The following is a 15837-nucleotide window of genomic DNA, read 5'->3' on the forward strand; positions in this document are numbered from 1 at the left end:
GAATAATGTGCAGCTTTATTTTAATTACGTTATGGATTAAATTACCTTCCCTCCATATTTTAGTGTCGTTGCTGGTGCTTTCACACGAAAACGACGGTAGGTAACAAACGAACAATTTTAAATGGTAAAGACAAACAAATTGTGAAGGGTTACAGCCAGGCCAGCTTGTTCTTCTTACTGTATTTCTGCAGTGTCAATACACGTTGGGAGGAAAGTAACGTAAAAGTAAGGGATTACTTTTGAGTAATTGTTTAATTACTTTTGGGGGCTTTTTTTCTTCTTCTCTAACGTGTACAAATATAGCCTATGTCTCCTGAAAGTGGCTTTCCCGCAGAGCTTCGTCGTCCAGTGGCAGAGCTTTGCAAATATTACGGGGGCAAATTTGTGGCGAAAATCTCAATATATAGCGTTGTCACGGACATAACTGGTGTGCGTGCTGCTGTTGTATGCGTTTCGCATTGAAACAGCCCTTAGATCATACGCACACGCGTGCGAGCACCGCGTCTACCGGGACGGTGGGAGCAGGCAAAAACGCGGCACCAAAATACGAAGCCGTGCTCCAATTCTATAGAGCTCTGGCTCTTTTGCGGGCCGTGTAATGATATTTAGGTCTGATTTTTGATTAAGATTTTACCCACCCCGTGGGGTGAGTGGGCCGATCCCGGAGGCAGTGCAATACCGGGCCAACCCGTGGCGGAGGTGAAGCAAGCTTCAAGCACTCCGCCCCATTCCAAAAATAAGTTTAATATCTTGGGTCCAAATAGGACCCGTATCAGATATTAAGCTGATAAGAACAGATACTGTTTAGAAAAAGTTTATTTACACTATGTACATGGGTTTACTAAAGTAGTCATATGTACGAGCTTGTGTACACAGATAATATACGATACAATTATACAATAATACAATACAATTATACAATGTAAAATGAACACTTTGCTTGTGCGATTATCGAGAACATTTTAATACCAGGAGTAGAAATTTCAAAATGGAAGCAAGGACTGTTGGAAAGTGGCTATTATCGCCACTCCGGGCGGAAGATTAAGTGGACTCGCCCGTTTTTAACCGTAACAAATGGGCACGACCAGGGGCGGAGAAACTCGCACTCTCCAAGAAAAAAGAGTTCCTCTGAGAGAAAGCTCATCATCTCCCGCCTCAGGCGGCCCATGATAGGCCATATTGCACGGCGGCGACAGTTGCCCGCGACTGCTTCACATCGATTGCGCCATAGGCTGAACAGGGCTGCTACCACCAGAAGGCCCGCGAAACGTCCGCGCGGAAACCTTCCAGCTGCCACAAAGTCCCGTACGGCCTGGCCTCTGAACCCTGCATGGACGGCGCGCCAAAATACTCGTGCGACGACACACTCGATTGTTGCGTGTCTGTTAGTTTCTATCGATATGCAGTTGGGGCATGTGGAGCCACGTACCACTCCCCAACGCTCAAGCCTGTCCCGAGTTGGAAGTAGTCCCCAGCCCAGTCTCCCAAAAAAGTCACGAAGGTGGCCAGGCAGCGTGGTCGTGGCCATGCGCCTCCATTGGAGTCTGTGCGCTACGGGACGCCGGTCAGGGGGTATCAATGGAAGCAGGACAGCGCCCATTATTTCTACGACCTAATCAGTAACAATGTCGACGCCCGGACACGTATCCGACAGGTGTCTGCTGAAGGCTACGCTTGTCTTGCATATTGCAGGCATGTCCGCCGACTGAGGTCCTCGATTTACCGGGCTCGTCGGAAGCAATACTCGCAATGACGTGCCCAGGAAGTACTTGGCAAGAGTTTGTGCCGGAGTGTCATCATTTGCTAAGTTTCGTCTTATAGTGCGTAGTAAAAGTATAGAGGCTGTGACTGAAACATTCGGGAAGGAGAAGCCACCGCGTTCGCGGGGCTGCCCCAACGCCGGTCGCGCCAATAGTTCGGTACCACCCGCCCAGAAAAAGGTGTTGGCACTGCTTTGCAAACTCCTCAATACTCGGAGAGGTGGTTTAGCTACATGACAAATATACCATACGCTTCCTAAGAAGACTGCCTGAATCAAATATCGCCTTTCAAGTAGAGGAAAATCAAAATCCCGGGCTGCCTCAACATTGCTTTTGAATGTGTTCACGACAGGAGTCCACATGCCATCACAGATGCCCCTTGATGTATAGGAGATTCCCAAGATTTTAATTACGGGATGCCACTGAAGTGGTGAAGCGATATGAAGTCGTGCACTTGGAGCTCCAATAAAGAAATATTTACTTTTTGAATAATTAAGTTTTGCACCAGATAATGATGCGTATTCCTGGAAGACATTGAGGGCATATAAAACCGATTGTTCATTGTGGGCAAACAGTGTAATATCGTCAGCATACGCTGTTACTTTTACAAAGGAGTTACCAGGGAGCGGCAGGCCCCTAATGTGCGGATGACGCTCTATAGCTATTAAATATGGTTCCAAAGATAAAATAAACAACACTGGAGAAAGTGGGCATCCTTGACGGACACCTCGTGTTACACGGAAAGGTTTGCTTTCCTTCGAATCTAGTAGCAAAGTGCTTTCTATATTGGCATAAATTGCTTTAATCAGTTGAACAAAGTTTTGGGGGAATCCGAATGCATCTAGCATGCCAAATATATATTCATGTTCTAAGTAATCAAATGCTTTTTCTTGATCCAAAGAAACTAACAGACCTTGAGCGCGGCGACTTATCGTATATTGCATGATGTCACGTGTGACACAAGAGTGACTGTGAATTTCTCGCCCCGGAACGGAGCACACCTGGTGCCACGAAATAAGCGATGGAAGTAGCTTGCTAAGTCGACGTACAATTATGCCAGTTAAAAGTTTATAATCAACGTTTAGCAATGTTATGGGTCGCCAGTCTTCGGGGCTCGTTGACGTGGGGCTATTCTTAGGCAGAAGTGTTATGCGTCCCTCGCGGAAGGAAAGCGGTAAGGTGCATTGTTCAAAGCATCGCCCTAGAACTCTCGTCAATAGGGGTCCAATGGCATCCCAAAACTCCAAGTAGAACTCTACTGGGAGACCGTCTGGGCCTGGGGCCGATCCACGCTTCATTTGATCCAGCGTTCTTTTTATCTCGTCTCTGGAGGGGGGAGTAAGGAGCGTATCATAGGATTCACGGTAGTCGCGTGGCAAAGCGTTCAGTAGGGGATGCGCGGATATTCGGGCAGCGTTTCTGGTGAGCGTCGACTGAGCCATATCGCGGAAATGCTCAACAAAGTCGTGAAAATCTCGAGAACCGGCATCAGCCAAAGCGTTAGAGTCCAAGGAGTAGGCCGGTGATCCCGCTGGACGGATTATTGCGCGTCTTGCGTAGCGAAGCACCTCGGGGTGCGCACACGGCGAACGCCTGCAGCGCCAAGCGGCAGCTGACAGCGACGAAGCGCGCACCAGACGCTGGTAGCGTTCCACGAGTTCCTCCCCCCAAGCGTACATAACGGCCGTCGGGTGTGGACTGCGTTGGGCAATGCGTATCTTCGCCACTAGCCCCGCCATTTCCTGGGACACGCGAGCCCGGAGCGCTCGCCCAGACGCACTACAGTGATGACGCCACTGCACCTTAAGTCCATCCCAGTCATCCGGCTCGGCACCTACAAGCGACGCCGTCACAGCCCGTACCAATCCGTTTTTAGACTGAACGTCATGCAGGACGCGGCAGTCGAGACGCCATGGACCTCTACATGACGATATGCCTGTGGGTAGCCGTAATGCCAACTGAAAAGGGCGGTGATTACTAACATACACTTGTGATGGTGGGAGCGAACGGACATCGGCGATACGGACACAGCCTAACAGACATCGTGGTACATAGGCCCTGTCTAACCGACTGGATGATGCCCAGCGTCTCCATGTCCACGCATACGTGTTTCCATGAAGCACTTCATAGGCGTCAGAAAGCGCAAACTGCTGCACCAGGCGACCTAACTCTTTGGCGTTGCCATTTGGCCTGCCCCTGCCAGGGCCCTGGACATCTACGTCCGAATCGAGCACACAATTGAAATCGCCCAAAAGAATTACCTGGGGTGAATCAAGAAAATATACATCTAGAGATTGGAAAAAACTGTTGGATTTTATAGACTGCCGGACCATGAATGCACAGGAATCTTAAGTGTAATGATTGAAAAACACAATCGAACGCCAGCACGATTGCAGCGTTCAGCAGGTATGTCCACGGGACGCGGTGCTTCATCCAGTATTACATTCTCGTGGTTCTCGGGATCCGGGCTCGCAGGAGACGCTGCCGGCGTTTCAGCTGCTGGCACCTGTACAGCATCTTCCTGGGTGGGAGCTAACGAGGCCGACGAAATGTTGGGCAGGTCAGGTTCGTGCGTGCTAGACTGAAGTGGTGGAAAGTTCTTGGACGCCGCCTCCGAGTAGGTACGCCGCAGCGAGCAATCCACGGTCGCATGCGGGTCTCCACAGCGGCGGCACGGCAGAACGCAGCCCTTAAAGACGTGGCCGTAGGTGCTGCACCTCGCGCAGAACGGAGCCGTACACTGCATCCTGAAGTGGCCCGATGACCCACACCGCCGGCAGACCCGCTGCATTCCCCTGTAGTCGCAGGTCACTCGGTGGCCTGCCACTCTCAGGTAGTTATGCATAGGAGAGCCAGGCTTCATTTCGATGCGCACGTAGCGCGTTCCGGTGGTGACGGTGGGACGTGAGCCCATCGGGCCTCGACTGATGTTAATCACCTTGCCATATGGGGCCAGCGCTTGAGCGAGGGTATCGCTGGAGACGCGGCACGGAAGAAACATGACGATCACCTGGGTGACCTGCGGGCTCAGGGGTACGATGGAGACGCGTTCCTCCCCGATGACGAGGCTGTCGGCGTCGACGATTTTCGCCATGGCGGCTTCGCTTTTCACGGTTACTTGGTAGTTGCGTCCACCGAAGTGCTGGACGCAGTATAGCTCTTCCAAGGATACTATTGAAGCCGTCGCGTCAACGATGTCTTCGGGACCTGCCCCTTCAGGGACGACAACATCGAAGGCGTAGGCCTTCTGGGTCGGCTGGCTGCTCATCTTGCCGACGCCCGCCAACCACAAAAAAGCCGACACTGCGTGGATATGTCCCCGGCCACCAGCAAGCGGTGGCCGAGATGTAGGCTAACGCAAACTATGTGAAATGCACTTCTGTTTAAAAGTGATGCCGACTTTAAGAGGATCGGTGTAAGCTTGGTCTTTGTAAGCTGACTTTTCCTGCGTTCGGTGTTGCGGTGAAGCCCACTGAAACAAAAAATTACACCATCTTCCCGTAGGGAAACCCTGAGGAGTATGCGAAGCAGCCATGGGGTCGACTCAAGGTAGTTTTATCAGCTGTATAAACTTGGACATGCAGCAGCACCAGCAACGCGCAGAACTGTTGTCGACGCCGTTGGCGTTTTGCCCGCGTTCGCACCGAACGCGCGCGGCGTTGGTGACTGTTGCGGGTGCCTCTGGGGCGCCTACCGTCGCGCCTTAAACCTAAGCTGCTTCGCATTATCGCGCGCGAGCCGCAGATGTTGCCATTCGTTGCGGAATCCGGAGAGGAGAGGAGGAATGCCGAGAGGAGAGGAGATGAACTAGGAGAGGAGAGGAGGGGGAGGAGGATGCGCAGTAGGGGTGTGGACGCGGCACGGCGGATGGATGGATGGAGGGAGCTAGGGAGTGACACAGCCCCGACCATAAATTGCCATCTAAAATGCGATGCGAACGTGGCCCGATAACGCTATCGCGTTCCACTCTTAATGGCGAAGCTTAAGCGTCCTCCAATTTTTGTCCTGTCAAAATAATAATCTTGGGCGAAAAGTAGACAATCGCTGAGAGCAAACTATGTGAAATATGTTCAGGTATAACCAAATGAAGCATAACAAAATGAAGCCTCAATAAGCGATCGCACGGGTTCGCAGCGACTGACTGCGCGTCTGCATGCATGTGAGCACACAATGTGTCACTTTCGATGCGAGCGTGTTTTCGCACCGTGCTGCGAGCTTTAGGCTGCAGCATATGAGCGTTTGACAGTACACAAGCAATCATTGATTGCTGCGTGGACGCTATCAGAGCTGTTCAAAAATAATTTCGATATAAAGGGGTTTCGACGCCTACGGAGGCATTATGATGTGCCGTCGCGACAAATCAATATTTTTCAGCGAAGATGTTAAGGGCTTACTCTTCGATGGTCGCCTCCAAGGAGGTTGAAAAAAAAAAGATTTTGTTTTTTTCAACCTCCTTGGTCGCCTCCGGCAATAGAAAAAAAAAAAAAAACTCTCAGTGGCCGTATGCTGTATGTGTGAGTGAAAGCGCACGAGGGCGAGCAAACGCGACTTCCCAGTGGAAGGGGAGTAGTAGTAGTAGTAGAGGTTGAGGAAAAGAGAAAAGATGCATGTTTCTGCAGCCCTTATTGGGAGCACGGCTCAGCATCTGAGGGGCGGGGAAGGGGGGATAGAAAGTAGGAAAAGTGGAATAAGGGGAGGGAGGCCTGTGGAAGGGGAGTGGTGGGCGCGGAGGGCATCGAGGCGCCCTAGACTGTGCGTGTGCGTGCCCGCTCTCCCACTGCGGCGCATGCGCGCAGCCCTGCTGGCCTCTGCTGCCTGTGCTACAGTGGCTAGCCACTGTACCTGTGACGCGGACTCTCTCTGGGCTCTCGCCCATGTCTCCTCTAACAGTGTCTACCTATGTGCGGACGAGCCCCCTGAACTCTTTCTCTTCTCTTTCCTCTTTACCTCCTACCGTGGTGCAAGAACATTTAGGTGCTGACACTGCGCGCGCGCGAGCGTCCAGAATATGTTCGGCAGTGCGTAGGCGCGCCGAGCAGCTTTGCGGCGAGCCAATAGATGGCGCCGCGGTCAGCGGTCCCAGCTTAGCGGCGCCGGCGGCTTGACATTGATCTGCCTCCCCTAAATTTTTGTTCATAGTGGAGTGATTAAAACTCAAAGCGCGAACTAAATTTGTTATTTCAGATTAAAGGATAAGTATACCAGGCTTACTGCTTCGCTATAGCATGAAGGTTCCTTGTGCATGGCGTGAATGACGTGACTCACGTGACGCCCACTCAAGTTGCGCTCGCGCACACAATTTGTTTCGTCGGGTCTAGCCGTTCATCCAAGCATAAAAAAATAAAAACGTTAGCCCATGTGCTACCACAGGATCAGAAGAAAATAGTGACTGCATCGGAAAATGTTGTATTTCATGCTTATTGCTGCTTGCATTCACACTAAGAAAACCGTTCAAGCATCGTTGCGCGAATTCAGTGTGGCCGCGATATAAATTAAGAAATGAAACGGCGCAAACTTGCGATATGCAATGCACGCTAGAGCAAAGTGGCTGTTCATGGCTAGAACTTATGAGAATGCACATCAGCTATGTAAAAACTCTTTCAAATGGGAATTTATTAGGCGGGACGAAGGCAGGCTTAACATAGACCGTGTATATTATTCATATGGCTTTCGTCCATTGAGGACTGAGTGGCTCTTGCAAGATATAAAAAAAAAGAGGTGACTTTCTTCTTAAAATTCCATATGAGAATGTGCCAATGTAAGCGTGTTTGACAATGGATGCTACAGCCTGTCCACAAATACACATACACCCACCAAACAATAATTCCATAGACCTTTTATTTTTTTATTTTTTGCAAAGACACAATACGAAAAAAATTGTGCATGAAGCAGCTCGATAATTTTAATATGGGATAACTATCCCAAAAGCTTACGCTCTCATACACTACCACAATGGAAAAATGGTAAATAAAAACATGCAAGCGTGTAATATACACCGCACGCGCATTGTAAAAAAAAAAAAAAATCAGTAGCCAGGATGGAACAAATTTGAAAAGCAGGCACACATCTGCACAGAAAACATCAGTATTATACAGGGTGCGCAAAGATTTCAAAATATTCAAATGTCACGTAGCTGGACAGAACCATAGTGACACGTATACTTGTTTATCTTTCACCGGTGGCCGCTTTCCACCGGCTAACAAATGTTAAACGTTATCGCTCGGCGCAGGACGCGCCTGCATTGGAAGCTTCTCGAACGTTATCGATGCTTCTATCCGTCGTCTGTGGTCACCGACGCTCATGTAATCTGATTTTGTGGCCGACGCGAATTGTCTAGAACTTTCTGGAAAACACGCGGGCGCGAGGGATTAATCTGGAACTTTCGATGGCTCAGGTATAAAAGCCGACGCGTTTCGCCGCTGATTAGATTTTCGACGATCGCCGACTGTGTTCACCGCTTTCGTTGTGCTTCGAGTGTAGCTTGCTTTTGTGGGCACAGGTTCGCCCAATAAAGAATAAGTTTCGTCATACACAGTTTTACGACTGTTTACTTCAGCGTCACTACCACGTGACATCTGGTGGAGGTGCATTTGTGTCCATGCAGCGGACGCCCCCGAAAAGCCATAATCCAAGCCCGAACCCCGAAGAGAGTACAAACGTTGTCCCAGACCATCGAGCTAGCCTCAGGCTACGAAACCAATCCCCGGAGTAGGGATTTCTTCCCGAGAAGACCAGGAAGTGCACGGCCACGACGACCGCATCAACCATGACAGCACCAGTGCCGCCTACACCGATCGTGTTACAGCACCCCCGGGAGCCACCAACGTTCCGCGGATCAACATTTGAGGATCCGGAAAGCTGGCTGGAGACGTATGAAAGGGTCGCAGTATTTAACAAGTGGAACAGCGACGACAAACTGCGCCACGCCTTCTTCTCATTGGAAGATGCTGCCAGGACGTGGTACGAGAATCGGGAGTCGACCTTGACAACATGGGACCTGTTCCGCCACGGCTTCCTGCAGACCTTTACAAGCGTTGTGCGCAAGGAAAGGGCCGAAGTTCTCCTAGAAGCCCGGGTACAGCTGCCCAACGAGAACATCACGATTTTCACGGAGATGACTCGCCTGTTCAAGCACGCCGACCCCAACATGCCAGAAGATAAAAAAAGTTCGCTTCTTGATGAGGGGTGTTAAACAAGAGCTCTTCGCCGGATTAATAGGCAACCCGCCCAAGACTGTTGCTGAATTTATTTCCGAGGCCACAACCATTGAGAAGACACTCGACATGCGGACAAGGCAATATAACCGCCGAACACTGGCCGCCAACAACATCGACGTTCAAGCACTTGGCAGCGACGATATGCGCGAGACCATCAGAGCGGTCGTTCGCGACGAACTGCAGAAGCTCTTTCCCAGGTCGCAGCCTCAAGTGGCGTCTATAGCCGACATCGTCAAAGAAGAAGTTCAGCGCTCACTTGGAGTTCCCGATGTGCAGCCGCAATCGCCGCAACCCCAGCCGGAAGCGCTGACCTACGCCGCCTTCGCCCGTCGTCAAGGGCCCCCTCCGCGCTCGCGCCAGGGCCCCGTACCGCCGCAGTTCCGTCGTCCACCGCCGCCGCCAGCACGCCCACCCGTCGCCCAGCGCAGCTACCAGAGGAAGACGGACATTTGGCGCGTGCCCGACCACCGCCCGCTCTGCTATCATTGCGGGGAAGCCGGCCATGTCTACCGCCGATGCCCATACCACTAGATGGGCCTACGGGTGTTCGCTGTCAACGCGCCACGTCCACAGCTTGGCGAGCGCCCACGTGACATCGCCGACTACCTCGCCGGAGCCCAGTGGCAACCACGACGACCCTCACGCTCGCCGTCACCAGGCCGCTATATCTCGCCGCATCGCCGGCTGTACGCCGGCCCAACCCGGGGCCGATCTCCCAGCCCTTACCCGGGAAACTAAAGGCAGCAACCGATGGAGGTGCGGTTGCTGTACGACACAATGCCGAAGATCCTCTGCCGCCGACGAAGAAGATTCGCGGATCATCACGACGAAGTATCAGCACATCGCCTCTCAAGAGCCTTGACGACAACACTTCGCCGCCGAAAGAAGACCTGCCAACACGACGTAGCAGCAGCGGAGCAAGCAGGCGCAGCCGTGATCCGACGCCACGACTTAACCGTAACGCCAGACGACGGTCTACCGACCTAGACGTGCTAATCGATGGTCTTAACGTCACCGCTCTCGTCGACACTGGAGCCGACTATTCCGTCTTCAGTGGCCCATTCGCCGCCAAGTTGAACAAGGTGAAAACAGCCTGGCAAGGACCCGATATTCGGACAGCTGGAGGCCACCTAATAACGCCGACTGGAATCTGCACAGCGCGAGTCGCGGTAAACAACCGCACTTATCCGGCGAGCTTCGTAATCCTGCAGCACTGCTCCAGGGATGTCATCCTAGGCATGGACTTTCTAAATCAACACGGTGCAGTCATCGACTTAAGGTCCAAGTCGATAACGCTTTCAACGCACAACGCGATACCACCGGATACAAGCATAAGTTACCATGCCTTGAATGTGCTTGAAGAACAAGTCACCATTCCGCCTCGCTCCAGCATAATGATTTCCGTCGGTACCGAAGTGCCTGCAAAATGGTGTGCGTCATCGAGGGCAATCATCACTTACTGCTCGACCGAGAAATTTTCGTCGCTAGAGGCATAGCTGAGGTACGTGAAGGGAAAGCAAGAGTGATGCTCACGAACTTCAGCCCTGAATTAACATTAACACATTAACAAAGGCACCACGGTCGCCTACATCGACTAAATAGTACAAGCCAACAGTGCTTTCGCCTTCACGGATTCTAGCGCACCTGCAACGAGGAGTGTAGTACCTGAACCAACTTTCGACGTTAGCCAGAACCTTCCCAGGCATAATAAAGAACAGCTAAAAGCTCTGCTCCTGCAATACAAGGACTGCTTCTCGTCGTCGTCAAAAGTTCGACAAACCCCTGTCGCCAAGCACCGCATCATAACCGACGAATATGTCCGCCAGCTCCGTCAGAGCCCATGTCGAGTTTCGGCGCGCGAGCGCGAAGCCATAAGGCAACAAGTCGATGAAATGCTACGCGACATCATCCAGCCGTCCAAGAGTCCGTGGGCGTTAGTGGTGTTAGCGAAGAAGAAGGATGGAGCCCTATGTTTCTGCGTTGGTTGTCGTCGCCTCAACAAAAACACGAAGAAGGATGTATACCCTCTTCCACGTATTGACGATGCCTTGTATCGACTCTACAACGCAAAGTATTTTTCGTCGATGGACCTCAAAACCAGCTACTGGCAAATCGAAGTCGACGAGAGAGACCGGGAGAAGACTGCCTTTATAGCACCAGATGGACTGTTCGAGTTCAAGGTCATGCCGTTTGCTCTTTGCTCGGCACCTGCGACTTTCCAACGCGTCGTGAATACAGTACTGGCAGGCTTGAAGTGGCAGACTTGCCTCGGTCTACTTGGATTTCCTCAACCTTCGAAGAACACCTCCGCCGCCTTGAAGCAGTTCTTCAAGCAATCAAAACCTCCGGACTCACGTTGAAGCCAGGAAAGTGCCGCTTCGCATACGAGGAGCTCTTGTTCTTGGGCCACGTCATCAACAAGTCTGGATTGCGCCCTGACCCTCAGAAAACTGCGGCCATCTCCAACTTTCCTCCGCCCGCCGACAAGAAAGCAGTGCGTAGAATTCTTGGACTGTGCGCCTATTACAGGCGCTTCGTCAATAACTTTTCACGGATCGCCGAGCCACTCGCGTACCTCACGAAGGCCGACGTCGAGTTCAAGTGGGAGACGCCGCAAGTCAAAGCATTTGAAGAACTGAAGCGGCGTCTGCAATCGCCGCCATTACTTGCGCATTTCGACGAAAACGCCGATACCGAAGTCCACACCGACGCAAGCAGCGTAGGACTCGGCGCCGTGCTTGTGCAGAGGACTGACGCACTAGAAAAGGTTGTAAGGTGCGCAGCCGGTCGCTATCGAAGGCGGAAGAAAATTATTCTACAACAGAAAAGGAGTGCCTCGCCATCATCTGGGCTACATCACATTTTCGCCCCTATCTCTATGGCAGGCCCTTCAAAGTTGTGAGCGACCACCACGCCTTCTGTTGGCTAGCTAACTTGAAGGATCCTTCAGGTCGCCTCGCACGATGGAGTCTGAGACTTCAAGCATTCGACATCACCGTCGTTTAAAAGTCGGGGCGAAAGCACTCTGATGCCGACTGCTTGTCTCGCGCCCCCCTCAAACCGCCGCCACAGGACGACCAGGGTGACACTTTCTTGGGACCCATCAGTGCTGACGAATTCGCCGAACAACAGCGAGCCAACCCGGAACTAAGGAGCCTTGTAGACTACCTGGAAGGCAAGACCGTCACTGTGCAGAAGGTGTTCAGGCGAGGATTAGCGTCGTTTTTCTTGCAAAATGACATTCTCCTAAAAAAGAACTTTCGCCTCTCTGAACCAACTACCTCCTCGTGGTACTCTCAGCATTGCGTCCAGAGGTTCTGGAAGCTCTCCATGACGACCCAACGGCTGGACACCTCGGTTTTTCCCGCACGCACGCGAGGATACAAGAAAAATACTACTGGCCTCACCTCTCTGCCCGCGTCGCCCATTACGTAAGGACATGCCGAGACTCTCAGCGACGCAAAACGCCACCGACAAGGCCAGCCGAAATTCTACAGCCGGTCTAACTACCTCGCCGACTGTTCCAGCAGATCGGGATGGACTTACTGGGGCCTTTTCCGACATCGACGTCCGGGAATAAATGGATCGTCGTAGCTACGGACTACCTCACCCGCTACGCCGAAACAAAAGCCTTGCCCAAAGGCAGTGCCGCCGAGGTAGCCCGATTCTTCGTTGAGAACATCCTCCTGCGTCACGATGCCCCAGAAGTCCTCATCACCGACAGAGATACGGCCTTTACGGCAGAACTAACTCAAGCCATCCTGCGATACAGCCATCGCCGGACCACCGCCTACCACCCGCAGACGAATGGCCTCACCGAGCGCCTACATAAGACCATCGCCAACAAGCTGGCAATGTGCGTCGACGACGAACACAAGACGTGGGATGCCATCCTTCCGTACGTGACCTTCGCATACAACACGGCCGAGCAAGAAACGACGCACATGGCACCGTTCAACCTGGTCTACGGAAGGAACCCGGTAACAACGCTTGACGCCATGCTACCGGACGTCGCCGACGAAGAAAATCTCGACGTTTCCACCTATTTGCAGCGTGCCGAAGAAGGTCGACAGCTCGCCCGCCTGCGCATCAAGAACCAGCAGAGGACCGACAGCCGACACTACAATCTTCGACGACGCTACGTCAAGTACCAGCCCGGCGACCGTGTTTGGGTCTGGACTCCGATAGGCCGACGAGGACTTAGAGAGAAACTCTTACGTCGCTATTTCGGACCATATAAGATCATCCGACGTATTGGCGCACTGGACTCTGAGGTCGTGCCAGACGGTATTTCGCAATCGCAGCGGCGCCGCGCACGACCTGAAGTCATCCACGTGGCGCGTCTTAAGCCGTTCTACGCCCGCTGACGAACTTAGGTCCTTTGTTGCTTTGTTATTGTTCTTTTTTTTCCTTTCTGTACGCGTGGTTTTGTTTTTGCTTTCGTCTTTGTAGCATCGGGACGATGCCGTTTAAGGGGAGGGCATTGACACGTATACATGTTTATCTTTCACCGGTGGCCTCTTTCCACCGGCTAACAAATGTTAAACGTTCTCGCTCGGCGCAGGACGCGCCTGCATTGGAAGCTTCTCGAACGTTATCGATGCTTGTATCCGTCGCCTGTGGTCACCGACGCTCATGTAATCTGATTGTCTGAGCGACGCGAATTGTCTAGAACTTTCTGGAAGACATGCGGGCGCGAGGGAAGGAGCTGGGGGACGGTGACCGACGCGATGGGGGCGAGCGGGAGAAGCGGCGATGTGGCGAAGGAGAGCGGCTAGAGCGGGCGGGCCGAGAAGTGTTGCCAGGAGTTACTGGTGGGAAGCGAGAAGCAGCATGAGGCGGACGGTCGGATGGGAGATAAGGCCAAGGGGTCGAATTCCACGAAGAGCGGCACTGACGTGAAATATGACCGATACGGCCACAAGTGAACCATATTGGCCTGTCGTCTGGAGTGCGCCATTCAGCCGGGTTGCCATACCGCGGAGGGGCATTCACGTTGCGAAGGTGCATGGCAGAGGTGTACGAAGCGTAGTCAGGCCGATTAATGGAGCAGACGTTGGTCAAGCCAACGTTGGCCAATTTCTGGCGTACGACGGTCTGGATCAGGGAAACGGTGGACTGGCCATTGTCGGAGCCAAGGGTTGGGGTTTCGATAGGAGATGCGGCCTCGATTTCAGGCCGGATGATGTGGACGATGTCATCAGAGCGATTGGGCGTGGGCAGACTGCGGAGGTCTTCGCAGGTGGACGCAGCAGCCCTGTTGGGGTGGCGGGGAAATGGGTGGGCAATGCGGTGCCTCTTGGCTTCTTCAAACCGCCGGCATTCGGTAATGATGGCTTGTACAGTAGAAGAATTCTTGAACACAAGGAGGTGAAAGGCATCATCTGCTATGCCTTTAACGACATGTGCGACCTTATCAGCTTCGGTCATTCTCGGATCCACTTTGCGGCACAGAGCGAGCACGTCCTGGATGTATGTGAGGTAGGACTCGGTGCACGTCTGGACACGCGAAGCGAGGTCTTTTTGAGCGGCGCGCTGACGTCCAACAGGCTTGCCAAACAAATCCGTGAGCTTTTGTTTACAAATGTACCAGGTGGTAAGTTCCTCCTCGTGGGTCTGAAACTAGACGCGTGCCGTTCCCGCGAGATAGAATATCAAATTAGCCAGCATGGCGGTCTGGTTCCAGTGGTTGCTCGTGCTCACCCGCTCATAAAGTTGAAGCCAATCTTCAACATCCGTGTTGTCAGTCCCGGAAAAGGTGCCAGGGTCGCGCGGTTGTGCCAGAATCACGGTTGGTGTGGGGGCCGACGAGCTCGAAGCATCCTCGCCTTGAGCTGGCATGGTAGATGCAGCCAAGGAGCGCCCGCTGCGTAAATCCGTCTTGCGCTTGAGCCCGCAAACTCCACCAAAAACGTTACGGGGAAAAGAAGTAAGAAATGTATTTACAGTGTATTTACAAGACCGGCAGCGGCTGACAAGATCATGATGATCATGATGGTGATTCCTCAATCAATGGCACAACCCACTGTGGGGGATAGGCCACGAACCGGGTGGTATTGTGATAGAAATTTAAGATAAATTGATTTATAAATATTTCAGTAATAAAAATGAAAATATATGAATAATTCAAGATTAGAAAGAAAGCGATAATAAAAGAATCAAGTAGTCTATACTAAGTTAGTCAGCCCTGCCTGGATAGGAATAGATTTAATAATAATTAGATACATTAAAGGATAGACCTAAATTTTGAATATTTGTTGTTGTTGTCGTAGTCGTCGTCGTCGTCGTTGTTGTTGTTGTTGTTATTTTGTGACTATTTTTTGAATTCTTTAAAGCTATAATTTATTGAAGGGTAAATATATCAATCATAGAAAGTGGAATATTAATAAGAAAATATTTTTGTGTGACATAGAAAATTATAAATGGCTCGGCAAACATTCCCGTGGCTATATCCTAACACCGTGGCTCCAAGTGAGAGTACAACTGAACTGCTTAACGGCAGTCCTAGATTACAAAGTGAGATTTCCAAACATCGTTGTCGATGATTACAGAACCGCCGACACGATAATAAAAACTGATCGATAGATTCTGGTTCATTGCAGAGGTAGCATAATGGGGATGCCGCCAGACCACATCTGTGCAAGTAAAAATTTAGTTGTGGAATACGGCAACGCAGTCTTGTAAATGTTACTTCGAATTGCCGGTTAGGACACCACTGTCGGTTCCAAGAATAATTTAGATGTGTAAAGTCTGTAGATTTTGCTAATGCGAGGCTTTTCTTGTCTTCGGTCAAAGAAAACTGTCTATATCTGTCTGCAGTGATATACGCGGTTGCCGGCAGCACAGATATCGCCGGACCT

General features: G+C 51.7%; 1 pseudogene; it reads right to left on the reverse strand.

The window, feature by feature from the left end:
• Window positions 1-645: 645 nt before the first annotated feature.
• LOC119459829 (U2 spliceosomal RNA) lies at window positions 646-817 on the reverse strand (annotated as a pseudogene).
• Between the last annotated feature and the right edge of the window lie 15020 nt (window positions 818-15837).

This window comes from Dermacentor silvarum, chromosome 7 (genome assembly GCF_013339745.2).
Source record: "Dermacentor silvarum isolate Dsil-2018 chromosome 7, BIME_Dsil_1.4, whole genome shotgun sequence".
Classification (NCBI taxonomy): Eukaryota; Metazoa; Arthropoda; class Arachnida; order Ixodida; family Ixodidae; genus Dermacentor; species Dermacentor silvarum.